This window comes from Cetorhinus maximus, chromosome 6 (genome assembly GCF_964194155.1).
Source record: "Cetorhinus maximus chromosome 6, sCetMax3.hap1.1, whole genome shotgun sequence".
Lineage (NCBI taxonomy): Eukaryota > Metazoa > Chordata > Chondrichthyes > Lamniformes > Cetorhinidae > Cetorhinus > Cetorhinus maximus.
In genome coordinates this window covers 29,231,680-29,255,981 of record NC_135884.1, presented here as the reverse complement: position 1 = coordinate 29,255,981, position 24,302 = coordinate 29,231,680, and the positions used below count along the sequence as shown (strand labels likewise).

Sequence of the window (24,302 nt, the reverse complement as noted above, 5' to 3'; positions counted from 1 at the left end):
ATCGATATCTGAACGGGCTTCTCTCTCCCCTTCCACACACTCGGACTACTCACAATTAACTGCCACTAATCTCCTGGTAAACTGGTTTGTGTAGCTGTAATTTCGCTTTTAACGGTACTTTGTCCTTAACGGTACCTTGTAATGGAAAGGATCCCTGTTGCACTCGCTAGGGGAAGAATTTTATGACTTCCCCCTGTTGGCAGCTTTGCTTGTGGGATTGACCTTTAAAATTCTCTGGATGGCCTTCCCACCACCCCCACCTGTCCACAATTTTACAGTGGGAGGGTGAGGCCTAGACTGCCTGCCCTTGCCCCAATTGAGACCCCAAAATGTGGGGTCGTGATCTGTTTACCACTCGCAAAGTACTTCTTCCTGGACTTGAGGCTGGGATCATGATTTTATGACTTAGTACAGGATTTTAGACAATTATTTACTTTCCAGTGCTTAGTTCAGCATTGAACTCCATACATTATGGGCATTTTCAGGCAATTATTGATCACTTAAAGTCATTTCCCGCTTGGTTTAAATTCTGAGGCTGGCGGAAGGAGTTCTGGGACAGGGGAGAAGCCTGGCAAGTGACCTTGCTCGGGCCTCTCGTGGGAAGGGGTGGGCAGGGCATCTCCCTCAGAGGGCTTCCTTCTGCATCGAATGAACCCCCACAAGATCTGCCCTCCCATGGTTGCTCCCTCTCGCCCGACCTTGCAATCAAGAACTCCATCCTCTCCACCTCCCTGGGTCTCACCTCCCCAGCCCGCCATGACACTTGCCCTGTCTCTGGAACTTTCAATCTGGGGGCTCCTTGTAATTCCAGCCCTGGCCACTGTTGGCGCTGTTGGAACTACAGAGCTCCCAGCCACTCAGATTGGCTGACAGTTCCCTGAGGTGGGCTTTCCTCCTGAGCTGGGGGGCAGAAGTCCCACCTTCCTTCAGTTAATGCTGCTCAGAACATTAAGTGGCTGCAGGGCAGTCAGTATCAGTGGGGATGCTTTCCCGGCTGATTCTTTGGGTGGCAGGGTGGGAAACCCCACCATCGGAAAAATTTTGCCCTAGGTAAAAGTTCTTGCAGAGAAGAACGAAAGCTAACTTACTTAACTTACTAACAGTGACTTAAAAAAAACTTACTTCCATGACGAACAATGGTCACTCAAACATAGTTTTTCCTATGTGTCACAAGGGTTTGCCTCTTATTGTGTCAATTATCTCCAGTAAGCCCTTATTGAAGCCTGGTGTTACAGACAGGTTGGCTTCATGTTTACTAATTCTCCCTCCCCTTAATTTTAACAAAGAACCCTCCACAAATACCTGGGGCTGTGACCTGTTTGTGACTCCCAAAGTACTTCTTCCCTGGACTTGAGCCATCGATCATGATTTTATGACTTATTTAGTACAGGCTTTTAGGCAATTATTTACTTTCCAGTACTCAGTTCAGCATTGAATCCCATACGTTATGGGCACTGTCAGGTAACTTTCAGGAATCTCGAAGGCAACCCTTCAGGAATTTTAAGGATCACTGTTCCTACACAGTCCACTAGAGTGAATGCTGTATTGATGCTGGAGAATGTATTTTGATGACAATGAGACCAAGGACTTGGCTGCCTGTTCTGGTGATTCAGAAGAACATTTAAAAACTCCACACGATTAGTAAAATGAGAGAATTTTCTGGTTGCTCAACCTGTCAGCCTGATGGGTGTGGAAGAGGAAGTAGCTATTTTAACACGTTTTGCATGACTCAACTATCACTCATTTTTTTAACATTTAAACCTCCCATTTTGTGCCATACATCATTCTCAAGCCAGAGGTGCAGGTAGGTAACCAAGTTTAATCCACTGTCAACACCACTCACCATCTATGGAGTGAAATTTTAGGAATTAAAAGTTCTGTGAATTGTAACTGGTACCACTCCTACATGAAACCCTGATATATGTTTGAGATTGCCACAATGGTTAGAACCAGGTGGTATTAGGCTTAAGCTTTAAAGAGGACAGATTCACAGTCAGTTTAGTTTTAAATATTTTGTGCAGAGTGTGCTAAGTATGTGGAATGGAGGCAGGGTGTGCAGGAAAAATTAAGGGAGAATATGTATTATGCCTAAGGAATTTGACCACTTGGCTTTGGAAAGGCGAGATACCGTTTTAATCCTCGACTTTCCCATATGCTGTACAACATTGCTGTGTGCATCAACAGCTGAAATACACATTGTAAAATTAAAACTTGGACTTTATAATCTCACTAATTGCATGGAAAGGTGTTACTGTAATTGGTTGCATTTCCAATCCCAGCTGTAACAATTTGAAAGTGTTAAAACATCTGAGTAATAAGGATGAAAGTCCTGGGGGAGAATTTTCTCTCACCATCGTGTGCAAGCTGGGCGGGAGCAGGCGCGGGTGGGCGGGCACGCACGCAGCCGATCGCTGCCCGTAATTGGCTGCGCGCCGACATTTTACGTGGGCGGGCCAATTAAGGCCAGCCCAGCGTGACGCGCACCCGGAAGTTCTCAGCGCTCCCTGTGCGGGCGGGCGCGGGGGGAGGAGGAGGAATCGAGGCGTACTCTCTTTTGCGCGTGCGAGCGCAGCCATCTCCCTGAGGCACGGAGCTGCCTTGGGGGGATTAATCTGATTATGAAAACTTGAAATAAAGAATTTTTTAAAAAAAAGATTCAGACATGTCCCCTCATGCAACAGTGTCACATGAGCTGGGACATGTCAATAAATTTTAATACAAATTTTTATTAAACTTAAAAACCCTTCATGAAACCTCATCCCGCCCCATGGATGAAGTTCCATAAAAAATGCAAAGGCAGCCTGGGCTCTTCTGCTGCCCGCCAACTTTTTAAGGTTGGATGGGCAGCCCTGACAAGTGTCTCAATTAGTTGATTAATGGCCTTAACAGGCCGTTGACAGTTCAGCGGGTGCACAGCGGTCTCCGGTGCGCGCCTACTGAACTGAAGATTGGAATGACGTGCAGTGACATTGGGACGCACGTCCCACACGGGATACGCGTCAGTTTACACGTCGGCGTGCGGGGCCCACCCCCGCACACCAAACAGAAGATTCAGGCCTTGCATTTCTATCACACTTTTCACCACGATCACCAGACATCTCAAAGTTTCTTTACAGCCAATGCAGTACTTCTGAAATACACTCTCTGTTTGAAATTTCGGAAACCTGAAGTACAGTACCAGCTGGCTTCATCAGAGTAACAGAATTTGCCACCAACAAGTTTTGTGTTGAGACTAAACTTCTTCGTACACAAGCTGGTTACTTATTTCTGAAAAAGTAGGACAAATGTGTAGTTTGTGATCGTTTTGCTTCATCCTGATGTAAGCAGTATTACATCAAAGAAAGCCTAAGAATCTGATATGGGTACATGTGCTATTATATGGTCGAAGACAATGACGGACATTTTTTTATTTTTCTCTTTCAATTTGTTTAATTGGCAGGGCCCAATTTTCTGATTTATGTATTGTTACTAGATGGAGAATGTATTTCGGAGCAAGTTAAACTTATGTAAATGTTAGCCTAGTATTTGTAAGCATTTCACAATTGTTATCTATCAAATTTTAAAAATTAAATGTTTTCATAAGTCATTAAACTGACTGAACACCAATACCACTTAAAGCTTCATTTCTTGACATTTTCTATCTTTACTTCTTCAATTAGATAAGTCAAAATTTAAACTACTTTTGGAATTGCTTGGTTACAGATGCCTAATTATCTAATTAACTTGCTGACTACACTGCTTAATTTCAGATATTAATTCATTTTAAATAAAAATTATACTTAACGCTGAAGCTGGCTGATTTTTTTTCTCTCTGTGGTGAAAAGCCCATCCCAAAATTTGATTTTCATTGGATGCAGTTGTCCTTGTTAATTACCAACATGTGATGAGATCTTGCAGCATGTTGGTTATTTGCCTGGAGTGAGTGATGTAGCAATAACCATTGAGATGTGTGGTGTAAATTATGCCTTTGTATTTAACATTCCTTTTATGGTCTAAAAGAGCAATTGAGTTGTGACTCACTTGCAGAGGTTATGCTGAACTGCCAACCTTGTATTTCAGTTGGAAAACCTATACACTCCTATTCTGTTAAACTGAAGCTGGGTTATGTCGTTCTTACAGTGTCGTGGTTTAGACAAAATAAAGTGAACTGATGAAAACTTCATTTTTAATTGCTCTCTACTTAACTTGTGGCATTATTATGGATTTCATATGATTTAAGTGATGAAGAGGAATGGCCATTCGCCACAAAGGTAAGTCCGGGGCCATTCCCCTTGGGAACTTATTTTTTAACTATAATATTTTAGCTTGCTTAACTTGAAAAATAGTTTTCTAATTTGTCACAGCTGTTGTTGAAGCATAGATAGGTGTCTCCAATGGCCTCTTTATCCTTTATGCATCCACTGGCAGAATTGCACCTCTAAAACCACACAGGAGTTTGCCTACAATCTGACCATTTGCTGCTCGGCTATTGTATAGTTCCTGTTCTTGTGCCATAAAGAGTGAACGCATAGACAGATTTTACTGAATGTGCTAAAAATAGTACAATTCTGCAGAGTGGGAGAACCTCTTGCCTTGAATTGAAATGGCATTCCATTTAAAATAGTTTCTGGAAAAAGGATCGATTTCAGTTAGAAATTATTTGGTAAGGACAATGTGTAAATGATTTGGATTTGGACATAGGGAAGACAAATCCTTTTTTAAAAAGCTGGCTCATTGCCAAGAAGATTGTAGACTTCAGGAGTAGGTAGGCCAGTAGAGTGGACAGGTTAATGTCAAACAAAAGTTAGTGTAAGGCAAGGTGAGTGATACATTTTGGAAGGCAAGAGGAGAAAGGTTACATTTAACAGAATCAAAGCACAGAGATTTGTGGTTCCAATGCAAGCAAGAGGGAGGACAGTTCATACTTTTTTATATGAAAGCACATGGTTCCTAGATTTTTATAAATAGAGTACAAAAGAACCTTTACTTGGTTAGGATGGAGTTAAAATAGTGTGCCTTGTTTTGGGGATCTTATGTTAAGGTTATTGTATCCGTGGAAAGAGTAGAGATTTACAAACCTGATATGTTTCAGTTTTGCGGAAAGATTAGAGAAACTGGGTTATAGGTGTGAAATGCTAGAAATACTCAGCAAGTCAGGCAGCATCCATGGAGAGAGAAACTGTTGACATTTCAGGTGTGTGATCTTTTGTCAGACCTGAAATATGTTTCAGCAAGTACAGAGGCAGAGAAAGGACGGGAGGAAAGGAAAAGTATGACGTGGGATGGAAGGCTGGAGTGATTTAAATTATAAAAGGGATAGTAGTGGAAAGCAAACGGTGGTGGTAACAGGGCAGGTATGAAACAAAAGATGGATCTAGAGGAGCTGTAACAGCTGAACTGTTACCAGCACCTACTGTCCCAAAAAATGTGAGTGTTGGTTATGATCTGAAATTGTTGAACTTGGTGTTGAGTCCATGGTACCTGCCCTTTTGCCTCCTCCCTTCCTACCATCCAGTGATGCCATGGTCAACAGAGAGGAAGGAATAGCAGAGCCCAAGGAATAAAAGTGAAGTGTATCATTATTTATCCACACACTATTTTTAGTATTGTAAACTGAGCAGAAGTAACTAATTTTTAAAAAAATATGATTCAATTAATACTGGAAATGAATTGCTAGATAGAAAAAATATATACACCCTGCTATATAAGTATGGAATGAATAATGGCAGCGCAGTGTGCTGGGACTGCAAAATGAAGAAATTTGTGTATAATTATACAGTCCTGGATGACCATATTTGTGGGGAGTATTCTGAGTGACTCCAGCTCTGAGTTGTTGAGCTGGATCATGAGTTAGAAGCACTCTGACACAAGGTATTGGTATGAATATCTGGAATGTTTACTCCAGAATGCAAGCCATAATGCAGAGATACAGGAGAATTGTGTTCCTGACTCAGCAGGGTAGGGGAAACCTAGTAGAGGCAGGGAAGTCCAGGCAAATAGTTGCTTAGTAGTACAGAATTAGTGTAATGCTGCAAAAAAAGACATGCTGTTGAAGCTTTTCATTTTGCACTCATCAGGACAGATGCAGGAGTGCCACATTTCAAAGAGAACAACAATTTATACTGCATGGAAAAAGGGGTGCTAATTGGTCAGCAATTTGGTTCTGATTGGTCAAGACATTGCCATAGCAAATGCACCAGGGAGATATTGTCCCCCAAAAAAAGGTGCAATGTCCGGACATATTCTTTTTGCCTTCAGAGGACAGGTTCCTGCATATGGGTTGTTAGGCTGGAAAGCAGTGGAGGCTGGGCCACTGAATGTATTTGAAGTAAAGTTAGACAAGTGGGTCAAGAGTTATGGGCGTAGACAGGAAATTGTAGTTGAGACCGCAACCAGATCAGCCATGATCTTATTGAATTCTGCTCAAATGGCTGAATGGCCTACTCCTACGTCCCATGTTCCAACAGCTGAAGGGGTGTGCTGTTTGACATGATCCACCAGTCAGAGGGATATCTGGCCTATGTACATGCATCACACCAGCACTGAGATTCATATACCACGTTACTCATTTGTGTAGTGGGCAGAACGTCTTTTTGGCTTGACAGCAGGATCTTATTAGTGGAAACAGCACTCATGTTGCCACTGCTTAGCAACTTGAAATGGCTGGTTTCACCTGTTGCTCAAATTCTTTGAGATACTTTACCCTTCCAGGGTAATTAGATGTAGACTGGGCACTTTTCAGGTCCAAAAGTGGTGGCCTTAGGCCCATGCATGAGCATGCGTGATACATAGTGAGCAAAGGTCAGTTTGGGGTTGCCATTATCCCGCAGAATAGCTTTGTGCCTATTTTGACGTCAAGCTTGCACGGTGAGCAAGTGGCTCGGGCCCTATTTAGAAGTTTGCTGATGAGGCCAATCTTGTAGTGTGTGGAGGTGTAGGAATCCCAATGAGTCTGTTGACCAGTGAAGGTAGACTTGTAGTAGAGAACCCAATAGTGGATGTCTCAACTAGCCCATCGAGGAAAGGGAGCTCGTTAGACTGCTCCATTTCAAAGGTGAATTTGAGCACAGGATAGAGTGCATTAAAGGAAATTCTTACATGTGGCTGCAGATTCAAATATAGTAAACCTGTCATCTACGTAATGGAAATACTCAAGGGTAGGTGGTTAGAGGTCATTCCATCAAAAATGCGTTTCTCATAGAAACAGACAAAAATGTTAATGAGTGCTGGGCCTAAAGGTGAATCTATGACAATACCATCTATTTGGGCATACATAGTGTCATTAAAGCTGAATTCAACTGTGTCATTAAAGCTGAGTTCAAAATGTGCATGTTCAATGCATTCCAGTTCAGAACATGACGGTGTGTCTAGATTTGCCATGATATTGTGACGTAGCTCAAATATCTATGACTACCTTCAATAGCACATGAGTGAATAGGCTCGCAATGTTGAATGAACACACAGAGATGGCATTGCTGTTGATACGCAGGTCACGTATAATCTTCGCGAAAGTGAAGGAATCCTTCACCATGTATGTGGAATACAAGGAGAAACCATAAATCTGGCCCTGTTCAACAGATACATCTACCTGTGAAGATAAGGAGAAAGGCTACAGGAAGGACCGCCAAAATGCTTTGCAAAGCACCTTGGACCAGGAGGCTGTTCAAGAGGAATTACTAGCTGATCCATGTGCTAATTGGCACAGTGTTGAACAAATCAGGAGAGTAATATGTGACTGAAAGGCTGGTGTAGAAAGGAGGGTATAGAACACTGGTACCAGTAATGGGACAGGAATGGGATGGGCATGAGCTGAGCTTGGATCAATGTCCTTTGGGAAAGGATATACAGGGCTGTGGAAAGGACTTTAAGCTAGTTAAGATGGGGAGGGTTGAAGTATAAGTACTAATGACCTAAAGATAACAAAAAGGGTTGAGACCAAGATCAAAGTATAAAAAGTAATATAATAAATATTCCTGGTACAGGAAATATTATAGGAATTAATAAAATATCTGAACAAATAAAACAGGACTATCAAACAATTAAAAATAAATAAATTGCCTGAATAATAATTTTCAGAGCATCAACAACAAATGTGATGTAAATGCCATCAGGGTGGGGGCAGTTAACCAGATAAGAGTACTGTACACAAATGGATGTAGCATAGAAATGAAACAAGCAAGTCAGATGCACAAAGTCATTTGAAAGACAATCACCAAATGATCCAGTTCAAAAGGAGGCTATTCAGCCCATCTTGTCTGTGACAGCTCTTTCAAAGAACTATCAATTAGTCCCACTTTTCTGCTCTTTTCCCATAGCCTAGCTTTTTTTTTGCAAAAATATACTTTATTCACAAAATATCTTCAACAACATTTCAAACCATTTCAAAATCACCATCACAAAAATACAATCAGGTTCAACTTTTACAACGTGTATCACGAAATGCATCAATACAATAAATGAATATTACAATCATTTGCAGACATTCATTTTGAGCTGTACAGCCCGAGGGGATTTAAACAGTTCCCAGCCCCTCGGTGCACTGTGGCAGAAAGGTCTTAGGCAGCGACCCTTCCCCATTGGGCCTTTGCAGCAGCTGCCCCAAGCTTTAGTGCGTCCCTCAGCACGTAGTCCTGGACTTTGGAATGTGCCAGTCTGCAACACTCGGTCGGGGACAACTCTTTGCGCTGGAAGACCAACAAGTTTCGGGCAGACCAAAGAGCGTCTTTCACCGAGTTGATGATCCTCCAGCTGCAGTTGATGTTTCTTTCGGTTTGTGTCCCTGGGAACAGCCCGTAGAGCACAGAGTCCTGTGTCACAGAACTGCTCGGGGTGAATCTCAACAGAAACCACTGCATCTCTTTCCAGACCTTCTTTGCAAAGCACAATCCACCAGGAGGTGAACAACGGTCTCTTCCCCACCACATCCACCTCGAGGGCAACGTGCAGAGGGGGTGAGACTCCTGGCGTGTTGGAAGGATCTGACGGGGTGGGCCTTTCTCACCACCAGCCAAGCTACGTCTTGGTGCTTGTTGGAAAGTTCTGGTGATGAGGGATTCTGCCAAATGACCTTGACAGTCTGCTCGGGGAACCATCCCACCAGATCCACCCTCTCCTTTTCCAGCAGGGCCTCTAAGACGTTACGTGCCAACCACTGCCTGATGTACTTGTGGTCAAAGGTGTTTCTCTGCATAAATTTTCCCACGAGGGACAGGTGGTACGGCACGGTCCAACTACTTGGAGTGTTCCGCGGCAATGTGGCCAGACCCATCCTTTGCAACACCGGGGACAGGTAGAACCTCAGCACGTAGTGACACTTGGTGTTTGCATACTGAGTGTCTACGCACCACTTGATGCAGCCACACACAAACGTGGCCATCAGTATGAGGGTGATGTTGGGCACGTTTTTTCCCCCTTTATCTAGAGGCTTGTACATCGCGTCCCTGCGGACACGGTCCATTTTCGACCTCCAGATAAAGCGGAAGATGGCTCGGGTGATCGCCACCACGCAGGAGTCTGGAATGGGCCAGACCTGCACCACGAACAGCAACAGCAAGAGTGCCTCACACCTGATGACCAGGTTCTTACCCGCAATGGAGAGGGAGCGTCGCTCCCACATGCCCAGTTTCCTTTTCACCATAGACACTCGCTCCTTCCAGTTTCTAACACATGCCCTGGTCCCTCCGAACCATATCCCCAGCACCTTCAGGCCGTCAGCCCTGACAGTGAAGGGGACAAAGGATCGGTCAGCCCAGTTTCCAAAGAACATGGCCTCGCTCTTCCCACGATTTACCTTGGCTCCCGAGGCCAGTTCGAACTGGTCGCAGATGTGGATCAGTCTGCGCACCGACAGCGGATCTGAGCAGAAGACAGCGACATCGTCCATGTACAGGGAGGCTTTGATCTGAGTGCCTCCACTGCCCGGGATCATCACTCCTCTTATGCCCGGATCCTTCCTGATGGACTCAGCAAAGGGTTCTATGCAACACACGAAAAGAACAGGCGAGAGAGGACAGCCCTGCCTGACTCCAGATTTAATCGGAAAGCTATCTGATTCCCACCCATTGATTGAGACTGCGCTACTGATGTTAGCGTAGAGCAGTTGGATCCAATTGCGAATGCCCTCCCCAAACCCCTTTTTGGAGAGCACATCCACCATGTAGGTGTGCAATATTCTGTCAAAGGCCTTCTCCTGATCCAGGCTGATGAGGCAGGTATCCACACCCCTGTCCTGCACATAGGCAATCGTCTCCCTGAGCAGTGCGAGGCTGTCCGAGATCTTCCTGCTCGGCACAGTCTGGTCAGGGTGGATCACCAATTCCAGAGCGGATTTGACCCGATTGGCGATGACCTTGGACAGAATTTTATAGTCCACATTCAACAGTGAAATGGGTCGCCAATTTCTAATTTCCTCCCTTTCCCCCTTGTGCTTGTAGATGAGGGTGATGATGCCTTTCCTCATGGATTCTGACATACTGCCTGCCAGGAGCATACACTCGTACACTTCTAGCAGGTCTGGGCCGATCCAGTCCCACAGAGCCGAATACAACTCCGCCGGCAAGCCGTCGCTTCCCGGAGTTTTACTCTTCTCGAAGGACTCAAGGGCCTTGGTCAGTTCGTCGGGAGTTAGCGGTTTGTCCAGGCTCTCCCGTGTACTATCGTCTAAGACCTCCATGATAGAGGACAGGAAGGACTGGGAGGCCGTGCTGTCTGTGGGCTTCACGTCATACAATCCGGCATAAAAGGATTTGCTGATCCTCAAAATGTCGAACCGTGATGACTTTACTGAGCCGTCTTCTTCCTTCAGGCTGCTGATCACAGAGCTCTCTCTGTGTACCTTTTGGAAGAAGAAACGTGAGCACGTCTCATCCTGCTCCACGGAGCGGACTCTGGAACGGGATAGCCTAGCAAAAGTTTTCTCTTCAAGTATTCATCCAATTCCCTTTTGAAAGTTATCGAATCAGCTTCCACCACCCTTTCAGACAGTGCCTCCAGGTCATAGTGACCCACTACATAATTCATTTTTGTCACCAATTGGCCTAAATGATGTATGCTATTACAGAGACCTGACAAGCTGGGTATCACTTGGTGCTAAATATCCCAGGCTACGAGATCTGTAGGAAGGACAGGGATATTGGGAAAGGAGGTGGAGTAACAATAGCGATAGAAGGCAAAATTACAGTGTAACAAAGACTTGATCAAGGGTGAAAAGACAGTGGAAACACTGGGCAGAATGAAAGGACGCAGTACTCCAGTGGGAAATGTCTACAGAATTCTTAAGAGTGATTTAGTGATGCAATGAGAGTTTAGAGAAACACGTAGCAAAACCAATGCTGTGGTTATAATGGGTGAATTTAATTCTCTCCCAGACTGCAAGAAGTAGAAGTCATAAAGGCAGTAAATTTCTAGAGTGTATTCGGGACAGATTTCTGGTTCAGAATTGAAAAGGAAACGTGACATTATAGGTTTAGCAATGAGTAATGAGCCAGAACTAGTTAGCAAGCATCCTATGAACAGTGATCAGAATATAATTGAATTTGTGACTAAGTTTGAAAGGGAGATTAAAGTTTTTCAGTTAAACAAGGAAGATTTCAAAAGGATGAAAACTTAAACGGACAGCAGTAAACGGGGTTGAACTGTTGATGGGTAAACCTGCAGACAAACAGTGGGAGGTATTCAAATAAATATTTGGTACAATACGTACCCTTAAAAGGCAAAAGTTCCACTTGTGCAGCTGAGCAACTGTTGTCAATAAATTAGGTAAGAGATAGTATCAAGCTTAAAGAAAGGCTTACATAAATGCAAAGAAAAGTTGAAATCCAGTCAACTGGGAGAGCGATAAAAAGCAAAAAGGAACACAAAGGAAGCAATACACAATGCAAAGGGCAATATTTAAGAAAAAAAACTTGGAATGGTGAATCTAACAGGAAAGGTTTTTATAAACATATTAGGGAGTAGCAAAATGGGGTGCGGGCTCATTAAATTCGGACACAGGCAATGATGTATTTGAAATTAAGAAATGGCAGTCTTGTAACAATAAATCCTATCTGAAATCTAGTTTATTTTTTTGAGCAGATCATGAACATGATGGATAAGGGTGTGTTTATGGCTATTATCTACATCGACTTCGAGAAGGATTTTGATAAGGTGTCTGAAGAAGAGATTATAGTCACAATGGAAGTGAATGAAATCTGAGGCAACCTTGTGACATGGTTTGGAAATTAGTTGGGAGGTAGGAGACGGAGTAGGGATAAAGAAAACTTACACGGATTGGCAGGATGTGATAAGTGATGTTCTCCAGGGACCTGTGCTTGGGATCTCAGCTTTTCACCATATAGATCAATGACTTGGATATGCAATTCTCTAATCTTTCATCCAAGTTTGCAGATGCAAAGGAAATTGTGCATATGGGAGAAGTTGTTGCAAAGGAACACAGCATGTCGGTGGGCAAAGCAATGGCAAATGAAGTTCAAGAACAACACAAAAGAAAACAGATTATCTGATTATCATCACCTTGCTGTTTGAGGGAGTTTGCGGGGTGCATATTGATTACTGCATTTCCTACATTATAATAGTAACCACACTTCAAAAAATACTTCAATGCTTTGAGACATATGGTGATCATGAAAAGTACCATATAAATGCAAGTCTCCCTTTATTCTTTCTCAATGCAGCAAAGTGTGAAGTCACCTGCACTTAGGACCCGAGAAAGACAAATTGGAATATTTTCTTAATGGTGAGAAGCTAATAACTGTAGAGGAGCAAGAGTTTTAGTACATAAATCACTAAAAGCCACAAAAATTAATCAAAAAGACTACTGAAATGTTGCCATTTATCTCAAGGGGACTGCAATACAAAGCGGAGGAAGTTATCTTTCAGTTGTACTGAGCTTTGGCCTGGTCCCATCTGGAGTACAGTGTACAGTTCTGTGCACTGCATCTCAAGCTGGATGTATTGGCTTGAATTGTGCAGCACAGATTCACCAGAATTATATTTAAACTTTATATTGACGGAATTATAATGTGAAGACAGGTTACATAAACTTGGCTTGTATTTCTGAGTACAGGTGGTTGAAAAGAGACTCAATCGAGGTGTTTAAAATGGCAAAAGGATTAGATAGGAATAGATACAGGAAAATTGGTGGGGGAATCCAGAACAAGGAGGGGGGGCACAATCTTAAAATTATACCTAGATGTGAAATCAGGAAGCACATATTCATCCAAAGGGTAATGGAAATTGGAACACTTGCCCCCAAAAGAATCAATTGGAATTTAAGACCAAAATAGATTTTTGACAGTTAAGGGTATTGGGGATGCTAAATGCAGTTGAGGTACAGATCAGTAGTGATCAGATTGAATGGAATAGCAGCCTTCATTTTTGAATTGCATTTGTTTAAAACCCTATTTTGGAGATTTTTTTGGAAAAATTCTGAGTAGCTTGCTTCATAAACAACAGGTTTAAAACCTCAAAAATAACCATGATGAGAGCAACCCTTGAGACAATATTACTCAATTAATTATTTTCAGTTGGGTATCATTGGGAAACAGCTAAACAGTTTTCCTCCTCATTTTGGGAAAGTATCAATTGGAGGGAAATCAAATTTACAAAAAACAAATTGTTGAAATTAATTTTTAAGTATTGTAAAATGTTTATCTTTACTAGTTGTTTAGTGCCACTTGAGGCTTGCAGGGATTCAGAAAATATAAATCCATGAGTTACAGCCTGAAGAACCAACAAAGGAGTTAATTATGTTGGCAATGAGGGTTAGCACAACAATATAAGGCATAAAATGATTTTTAATAGGATGGAATGTGTGCAGCCAAAGTAACTTAATGAAAGAAGTATTACTAACGCAAATATTAGGTTTACAGGAAGGACAAGCATGCACTGGGCTTCTAATATATTACCAATTGATCACTCATGGAATTGGACATGGGGAGTTATGACTATGAGCAGTCTATAGGTAAAACAGGGCTAGAGAATGAGTTTAGTAAGATTAGGATACACAGAGATAGTCTAGTCCCCATTTTAAAGCTGTATCTTGTATATTTCTATTATAAATTCATATTCCATTCACATTTATTTTAGGTACTGAATGTGTATTTGTCATGCACCAATTACTCCCACCTACTAGTGGTGGGGCTACAGTGCCTCCACGAGTGGGAGTGTGTCATTAACATTGTTGCATGATTAGTTTACAGAGGCAATGTAGACATAAGAATTTAAAATGAGAAAAGTTGAATGGAAGTCAGAAGTAAAATCTTTGATAAGTTACCAGTTGACCTCATGTGATGCTGGTCATGAAGAATTAATGCCAAGTTCAGTTTTTAGGCTGCAGGTTTAGGGGACTTACTAGGAGGGCAAGGAAGTTATGATGAACCTTCTTAAAACACTGGTTCAACCTCAACTGGAGTATTGTGTCCAATTCTGGGCACCATGTTTTAGGAAGCATTTGAAGACTTTAGAGAGGGTGCACAGATGTTGGGACCTCAGTTAGGTGAACAGATTGGAAAAGCTGGGATTCTGAGGGTCGAGAACCAAAGGACACTAATTTAAGGGGATTACCTTTGGCTCTTTTACCAATGTGAGGAGAATCATTTTATGAAGTGGGTGGTTAGGATCTAGAATATGCTGCTTGGAGGTGTGGTGGAGGAAGATTCAACTGTGGCTTTCGAAAGGGAATTGGATAAGCACCTGAAGAGAGAAATTGCAGGGCTATAGGAGAATGGTGGGGGGTGGCGGGACTAGCTGAGTTGCTCTTGCAGAGAGCAATCATGGACATGATGGCCTGAGTGTGCTGTAGCCATTCTATGATTCCATGAGAAGAGGAAGGAATCGGGTAGTTGGATAGGAAAGGGAAGGCGAAAAGTCAGAATACGGAGCATTAATGAGCATTTCAGTGGAGAAGAGAGAGGGTCAATTTAATATTTTCCCCCCTTCCCCATTCCCTCTCTCCCTTTTCCTGTCTTTGCCTCCATTTAATCTGCACTGTGTCTCTCTGCATCCTCCTTCCTCATATTTTCTTCCCTTCTTCCCTACAAATACAGTCCGAATATTTATGGAGAGGCGGGGAAGGTGCAGGGCTGTGTGCTAAATTTAATGGCAGGTGCTCATTATTTACTCCACTTCCTGCCAATAGTGAGGCTGGTTGGCTACCTGGTTGGAACACCTGTGGTAGAGGGCCACAGTCAGGTTTGGAACGCTGTAGGAGGGAGGAAAGGAAAGTGCAGGGGGTTGCTCAGTCTTGTGTGGTTCACAGCTTCTGGGTTTGCAAAACTTGACCTCCTGCCATTAAACTGAAGGATCCCAACATCTGAGGAATGGAGCCTCCTTAAGTATTATCATTAACCTGCCTCTCCAGAGAACCCACTCCCAAACCTGTCGCAGTTAAACCTGAAGTCGGCTTGTTTTCAGCTGGTTCAAGTTGGGTTTCACACCTAACCAATTTAACCCTCCTCTTGACTCTCTCTTGCCCATGATGGGTGTGGGGCAGGGTGGGGGGAGGTCAGCTGGTGTAGAGAGCCAAAGTGGAAGGCCTAACTGACTGAAGTTTCTGCCACTGGAGTGAGGCAAAAGGAAATGAATAGGATACCAGAACAAGAAGACCTAAGGGTGCAGGCAGTAAGAAGTTGAAGATAGGCGTGTAGATTTAAAACTTTAACGTGTTGAGGAAGAAGGAGTCAGTATTGTTTTGGAAGAGTATGTGCAAAGGACATGCAGGGTTTGCTGCAGTACAAAATAAGGGTTACTGCAGGTTGGAGGATAAATGAAGGAAGGCCAGTGAAGAGAGACTTTTGAGTAATCAAAGTAAAAAAAAAACATAAGTACTGGGGGTGCTGGAAACCTGAAACAGCAACAGAAAATGCTGGAAACACTCAGCAGGCTCGTCAGCATCTTTACAGAAAACTGATAACTTTTCAAGCACGGATGGAAGAGGGTAACGTTTTGTGTGTACACCCAGCGTTTTCTTTTATTGGAATCATTGACTCTAGAGATAACAAAAATGTGGATAAGATGTGGGTTTTAGTGGTTCAGGGCTCAAACAAGGAAAGTGAGAAAGATACCAGTGAGGATTTATAAGGGCGGACAAAATAATAAACATTAATGACCAATCAGGAGAATCTACCAATTTAAAAAAAGGGCATGGTGAACCAATCCAATCAAACTGTTCCTGAAAAGTTTTCTGTTTCCATCTTTTTCGCTATTGACTGAAATTTCTGATGCCCTTTCGCTCATGGGATGTGAGTGTCACTGGCTGGGCCAGCACTTATTGCCCATCCCTAATTGCCCTTGTTCAGAGGGCATTTGAGAGTCAACCACATTGCTGTGGGTCTGGAGTCACACGTAGGCCAGTCCAGCTAAGGACTGCAGATTTCCTTCCCTAGAGGGTCATTAGCGAGCCAGATGGATTTTTACAACAATTGCAATGGTTTCATGGCCATCATCAGACTTTTAGGGCAAAACTTTCCAGTTGGCACGTGGGGGCGGGCCAGACACACCGATGTGTAAAACGATGTGTGATGATGTCGGGCATGCGTCCCAACGTCATTGCGCACCATCGCGATATTTCGTTTGGCGGGCGCGCGCCGGAGTCGGCTGTGCGCCCGCTGAAATGTAAACAGTCTATTAAGGCCATTAAGAAATCAACTGAGCCACTTGAGAATGCTGCCTGTCCAACCTTAAAGTTGGGCTGAGCGCTACCGGCCGCGCATTACCCTGGGCGGGCCTTAATTGGCCCACCTGCGTAAAATGGCATTGCGAAGCCAATTGCGGGCGGCCATTGGCCCCATGCCCACTCCTGCCCAGCCCACCCGCCATAGAAAAAATCCTGGCCTTAATTCCAGAGTTCTATTGAATTCAAATTCCACCATCTGTCATGGTGGGATTTGAACCCAGGTCTCCAGACATTATCCTGGGTCTCTGGATTACCAGTCCAGTGACAATTCCACTATGCCACAAAGATATTATTTCAACTGTTGAATAATAAATTGGACATAAGCAATGTCCTCTGGTAAAGCAATCTACCCTCAAACTAACAAAAGCAAAATACTGTGAATGCTGGAAATCTGAAAGAAAAACAAAAGTTCTGGAGGCACTCAACAGGTTAGGCAGCATTTGAGGAGAGAGAAACAAAGTTTCAGGTCAATGACCTTTCATCAGAGCTAGAAGAATTTAGAAATGTAGCAGGTTTTACAGAGGCAGCTAAAGGGGGGAGGTGAAGAAGAACAAAAGGAGATGCCTTCATTAGGGTGGAAGGTGGTGCTGGTGTGTTGCAGATCACTCAGAGTCCAAGTTGCCATGGCAACATGCATCTTTACATGTTGTAGCCTGGAGCTATGGATAGTGATTGTAGAGGCTCCAACTTTCTTTTCATGACCAGGCATCTCTCCCACTCTTACAATCTGACATTGGTGTTTGTTGGAAGTATTTGCATAATCAAGGACACACCTTGCTTGGCCAACAAGTCCTGGGGTGGGACTTGAACCTGGAGCTTCTGACTCTGAGGCAGGGATGCTACCCACTGCACCACAAGACCTCTCAGGGTGGGAGACAGGAGAGATGGTGCAAGGCAAAAGATGATACAACAAGTGAAGGATGCAAGATGAGCCTAAAGGAGGTATAAATGGGAAATAGAATAGTCACCAACAGCTGCTGTTCAAACAGAAAATGGAGCAGAGATTTGGTGTGAAATTGTTGGAGTCGGAGGCTGTCAATGGCTAATCGAAAGATGAGATGCTGTTCCTTAAGCTTATGTTGAACTTCATTGGGGCAGAGTAGGAAACTGATGTCAGAGTGGGAGTGGGGTGGAGAATTAAAATTACAGCCAATCGGAAGCTCTGGATCATGCTTGCAGACTGAAAGGGGTTGAAAACTTAATTTTAGTGTGCGAGTCTGGGTGCTAGCATTGCATGGAAGAATGTCGTTGCAATGTGCTGTACCATGACACTGGCTTCACCTACCCAAATTTAGATATTTATTGGTAAGACCACTTAATCTACAATTTAAATACTGCAACCTATTTTGAAAGAGAGCTTTATATTCAGTTTCTAACCAATTAGATTATGAAGTAGACAAGGCAATTGGTTGCCTTATGAAGAATTCTAAGTGCTGTCCCATTGTTAGCTTTGCTGAGATGTCGAGGGTAGTATGAATGTGGATTGGAAAAAATTAAAAATTGGAAAAAGATGTGGTATTTATTGAATTTGAGTATTAGATTGTACCATTCATTTAGGCTAATAATGTAATAAAGGGAATATTGGAAATCAATTTACTCATCTGACAAGGAAGAGTTAACAAATTATTAATCTGGCGAAAGGGTTACATTATAAACCAGTTGGTACCTCAGCTACATTGATGAAGTCTGTCAGTTGAAAGTGCACGCACCTGATGAATGTTCTTGTTTATTCAGGCCCAAATAAATGTATCAAAGTCACTTGTGTTGTCTTGAATTAAATCGAAAAGATTAAAAGAGAATTTGACAGTACTTGGAAAGTAAAAAATTGTAAATGCATTTTGAACATATTTTGTACCTGATCTGGGCATGTATGATTTTTCTACTTATTGCATAGTATCATAAAAACTACCATTCACCAGTAAGTACAAAAATGTGCTGAGGAAGAGAACTGTAAAGAAGATAATTTGAGCAAACCTATTGTTGCTGACTTGCATGCCTCTTTGCTGTCTTAAATTGTCCACCCAGCACATATCCATTTTTTCCCTACTGTTTTGCACTCTCACTGTGATCACCTGCTAGCCAGCAAACAAATGATTGCTTGAAAATGTCTTTGCATTTGCAGCATGCTTGTGTGAAATCACAGTGTGCTTTTTTTGGCACAAATAAGATGATTTTGATAGCAAAGTGAAGCCACTGCCCACCAATTTTCTTTTCTAACATTTTTCTAAAATAAAAAAAATCAGGAAAAATTTAATTGCCCCTGGGAACTTGATTGCTGAAAGGCATTTGAACGCTTATGTAAAATAATCTAGAATTAGCATTCCTTAATAGTCTGCAATAAGCCTGATGACACCACATGAAAATCTCTCTCAATTTTTGCTTAAGCATGTTAGGTGATTTCTCCCCCCTCCTTGCTATGTGAATGTGTTTATGCCCATAGATAAAAGCAAAAAACTGCAGATGCTGGAAATCCAAAACAAATACAAAAATACCTGGAAAAACTCAGCAGGTCTGACAGCATCTGCGAAGAGGAACACAGTTAACATTTCGAGTCCGTATGACTCTTCAACAGAACTAAGTAAAAATAGAAAAGAGGTGAAATATAAGCTGGTTTAAGGGGGGGTAGGACAGGTAGAGCTCGATAAAGGGCCAGTGATAGGTGGAGATAGCCAAAAGATGTCATAGACAAAAGGACAAAGAGGTGTTGATGCTGGTGATATTATCTAAGGAATGTGATAAATAAAGCTATCTGTACCTTTATTATCACATTCCTTAGATAATATCACCAGCTTCGACACCTCTTTGTCTTTTTGTCTATGACATCTTTTGGCCATCTCCACCTATCACTGGCCCTCTATCCAGCTCTACTTGTCCTACCCCCACTTAAACCAGCTTATATTTCACCTCTTTTCTATTTTTCCTTAGTTCTGTTGAAGAGTCATACAGACTCGAAACGTTAACTGTGTCCCTCTCCGCAGATGCTGTCAGACCTGCTGAGTTTTTCCAGGTATTTTTGTGTTTATGCCCATGACAAGTTGATCTGGGTTCCTAATGTGCAATTTAATTTGAATTGTACAAATTTGCCCTTAATTCATTTGTAAACAAAAAGGTGAGAATTATGAACAAATTTCAGTGACACAGAACCTAGAAGTCATTTCGACAGTTTATTTTCCTTGATCACAAATTTAGTTTCTGTTTACGCTCTTGAGGGTTGCATGAGACTTAACTCACTGGGAAATCAAGACTAACTCTATTTTTTGCCCCCCCCCCCCCCCTGTCATATTCATCAACTTTATACCAAATCTTCTGTAAGGTCAACCTTGAAATTGCATTTGGTGTGTTCAAGGAGCACCTAATTGCTTAAATATTGTGGTGAATTAGTTCAGAGCTCTTTCCAGTGTCTTGAGCATTAAATGAGAGCATTTTGACAGTATTATTTCAGCTCTTAGATATGTCAAATTATACCTATTAAAATGAATACCTTTTATGAATAAGTGTTTATTTTCAATTCTTTACGAAAAGAATCCAACTGAGTGGGTGAAGATCTGAACCATTAAAGATTTTTTTCCCTATTTGTTTAATGTTTATTAACTTGACTGGAGTAAACTTTTCCAAAAATAAGTGCTTATTTTAAAATGGCCATGAATACTTGAGAATTTTTTCCCTTTTTAAAAAAAGGTAACTCTTTTTCTTGTTCTAAGCCATGCAAATCAAATCCTTTCAGATCACTATGCCTTGTGCAGTGTGGGAAAGCTTGTAACTTGGAGTCAAGAGAAGAACTGGTTTTCTGACAAATTAATAAAAAAGGGAAAATATCCTTGCATATTGAGCAGTGTCAACTTTATTGGCAGTAATATTGTTCAAAAGGGTTGTGTAGGTGCTGTTTTGGGAAATAAACTTATCATTTGTTCGCACATACTTGAATGCAGGAGGGCTGCCTGCCTTTACAGTACATCTCTGTTTGTCTGCACTAGCCCCCCTTGTTGCAACCGTCATTTGTTGCCATGGTAACAGTTGGAAGGCATTATGTAGGCAGAAAACTACTTTTCCTTTTTCATCATGGAGGCAGGCATTGTTAAGAATTCAATGTATGCCCACAGCGGTGAATGGATCTGAAAGAAAGCAGCAGAACAAGGATTGGTTGGACTATTGTATTATTTAGAGGCCCTAAAAGAGGAAAACCAGGCAAACCCTGGTGCTGACCCATTACCTGCAAAATGCTTTCTTAGAGAATCTACAGCTTGATTAATCAAGTGCTTGCTACCGGCTTCCAGGTTTTTCCATTGCTATGATGGGGGTTACTCTGATCTGAAAGGGCCTCAGGATGCACACTGGCAGATGGCTGGCTAGGCTTAACTGGTGAGTTGCTGGAATCGCACTTAAACCTGTAGCAAACCTACCTCATAAGAGGGGTGGATATGATTGTGTAGTCTGTGGGTTAGTTCTAAAATGGTGTCTTCACGAATGCCATTTTATCTGCATTTCCTCTAACATCTCTGTGCAATGGTATACGAATGCGTGCAGAGCTTTCAATTTATAAAGCAGGTTTTGTCTTTTATTCTGTTGTATGATGTATTGCCAGTTAGGAATTGCTTCGGAGATTGTATTTCTCTGTCAAAGGCAAATACTGATTCAACAAAAATCTTTGATCATTTTGATACGTTGGGAAGAAATTTATATTATACATAAAGCATGTACCTACAATGCAAAATCATTCTGAATTTGGAAAAATATAAACAATAGTCCCCACAAAAACTGCTGCACAATAATGTAGTAAAATTGTAACCAATTAGGTACAAGATTTGCTAGATTTTTTGGGGTATTTTGTGATGAAGCTATCCTGATACTCTATACATACTCCAGCATGGAGTCGCCATAACGACAGGGGTGCCAGCTACAATAGCCTTTGACACATTGCTTTACATTTGATGCACTGCTAGCATAGTGACTGACCTTTGACAACCTCAAGTTATCGTATGTGAAATGAGCTTACTCAGCTTGTAGGCAATGCAAACTTTCACTTAGGGCCAGCAGCTGTTCATGCAGACGATTTAAAAATTCATTCTTATTGCTAAATTTTATTTATTGTGACCCTGACCCTCCAGAAGACTTCAAAAGGAAACATTTTGTACTTATTGCTCTGTTTATTACTTATGAAGACGTTAAGATATGGAGGGGAATTGTTAGATAATTGAGTAGGGCTGCCTGTGCTGCTTTCATTTTTGGATAAGGTTCAGATACCAATAAATAAATGATTTTGAATGATGAAAAGAATCAAACACTCGCTGGCGTAGACATCATATTATCTTCAATCAGTTCAGACTGTTTTTCATTTTAGCCCATAGAGGAAGTGCAGTAATTTAAGCTTCAGTATCCAATTATCCAGTCTCAATTTTTTAAAAAGAAGCAAGGATTTACATATATATAGCAGCAGAATTTGGCTGTCATGCTGATCTGCTGCCTTTGGGTACAAAATGATTTTAATTGCACATGGAGTTGAAGTTCAGACCTAACATAAAGAACCAAACAGCAGCCTATTGATTAAACAAATGGTTTAAAGTATTTCTTAAAGTAAATTAAGACTGGTTAGTGGTTGCATGAATGTTTTTCCATACAGAGCAAAATCAGATTGGACATTATACCAAATGCTTTGATCCCAGTGTGCTGCAGAATATCAGGAACATTTTATATTAATGAGCCAGAATTTGCAGTCAAATTAACAGCAAGGTTAATGATGCTCACCATGATTTTGGGTAAATGATACAGCAAATTTAGGCAGGGAGCAGATGTGAGGTTAAATGTGAATATCCAAAAGTTGATGTGGCTGATTAGTGCTGCTCCATTATTAGCTTTGCAAAAACCGCACCTTGCACTTAGTTTCCCCGTTAGGTTTAGGAACCTGCTGTATTTGCCCATTATACTTGCAACAAAGTTTAGTCATGCCATTACAAGCATAAGTACCTGTTGAACAACAGGAATGCTAATTACTGTCACTCAATCTTTCTGGCACAGAAAAGTAACTATTACAGCTGTAAAGTCTCATTCTTTTTAGATTTTAAATTAAAATGTTCTTGCTTTACCTTTTCACCCCTGTTAATTTTTCCACCTCTTTCTCTTTCTTCCTTCTCTTTGTTTTTGTACCTGATTTGACCTTGAATTCACATTCCCCCCCCACCCCCTTGGAGTCAGGTACTCCCCTCCCCTCCCTTGGAGCCAGGTGCTCCCCTCCACCCCTGCCCCTCCCTTGGAGTCAGGCACCCCACCCTGTCCCTCCCCTCCCTTGAATTGGTGACTTCCAATACTGGACAATCATAATTTTCAGGTGTCATAGCATTTGCAACTGTGCACAAAAATTAGTAAAATTGTGATGACTCTCTCAAATAATTAAAGAGAAGATTCAATTGTGGAACCTTGAATTAACACCTTAAATGTAGACATGTTTTTTAAAATTTACTTTCACCACTATTTTGAGTTGCAGACAGGCCTGGGTGAAATTACTTGGTAACCGCCCTCCTGGAATAGAAGCCAGAAGATGGTTTTTAAGTTGCCAACTGTTTGGATCACGAGGGAAATTCCTGCGTGGGCACATGTAAAACTGACCAGCAAATAATGGAGTCTGGTTAAGCCAGGTTGTGGAGAGTTTCAGACTTGCCATGCAATGGATGAAAGCTCTGTCTTTCACTTGCAATACGTGTGCCTTGTGTGTGGGGATTCCTAGCTTTCTTGGTTCAGCCAGAATCTGTGGAGGCCGATATGCTGAGCACCCAGAACGGCGTCTGTGGGCCATACTGCGAGGATCCAGGCCAGAGAACTGGCCTGACCCCCTAAACAAAACAAAAACAGAATTACCTGGAAAAACTCAGCAGATCTGGCAGCATCGGCGGAGAAGAAAATGAAATGGCAAATTTTAAAAACAGAAGAGATCCAAAACAGATTAATTGCCTTCCACAGAGGGTTGTTGACAACATGGTCATAGTTGAGGCAGAACCTGAGCAACCTTCTCCAATGGTGTTTGAGATTTTAGGCTATGTGGGAGGTGGGTGCCAGAGATGCACTCAATAGTGTTTGTGCTTACTTGTCCCACTGATTCCACAAACTCTGATCTGGTCAGCACTGTAGCATGGCACCTTCATAACCACACGCTGTACTTAAGCTTCCCTGTCTTCATCAATAAACCATGCAAATAGGTGGGTCAGTAATTGTGCAGTGCTGTGCCAAGCAGAATAAAGTAGTTGAAGCTGACACTGTGCCCTGAACATCAGTATTTTTTTTAAACTGTAGGACACAGATTGAAACAGTTCTGGGAAAATGGGAAGAGGAGTAGGTCATTCAGTCCCTCGAGCCTATTCTGTCACTTATTTTAGATCATGGCTGATCTGTCCCCTACCCACCTGGGTTCCATAACCCTCGATATCCTTGTCGAACAAAAATTGTTTTTTCTCAATTTTGAAATGATCAACTAAGCTGGACTTGACAGCTTTTTTGGGATGTGTGTTCCACTTCTATCCTTTGCAGAGAAATGCTTTCAGACATTGCCCTTGAATTATCCAGCTGTAATTTTAAGATTATGCTTTCTTGCTCTGGGCTCCCCCACCAGACGAAATGTGCAAAATGAAGAAAAACTATCAACTCCTTTGATCATAAAACACCT

At 42.1% G+C, this 24,302-nt stretch overlaps 1 protein-coding gene across 3 annotated transcripts in view; it reads left to right on the top strand.

Moving 5' to 3' along the window:
• The window catches only part of LOC144681675 (FYVE, RhoGEF and PH domain-containing protein 3-like), a 250,601-nt gene that overhangs the window by 48,357 nt on the left and 177,942 nt on the right, over positions 1-24,302 (top strand). The window contains exon 1 of one of the 3 annotated variants that reach the window (XM_078543497.1): positions 20,650-21,010. The exons of the other annotated variants lie outside the window; for them this stretch is intronic. The gene's annotated coding sequence lies outside the window, so the exon portion shown is untranslated. Of the gene's footprint in view, positions 1-20,649; positions 21,011-24,302 lie in introns of those variants that run through there. 3 annotated transcript variants of the gene reach the window in all.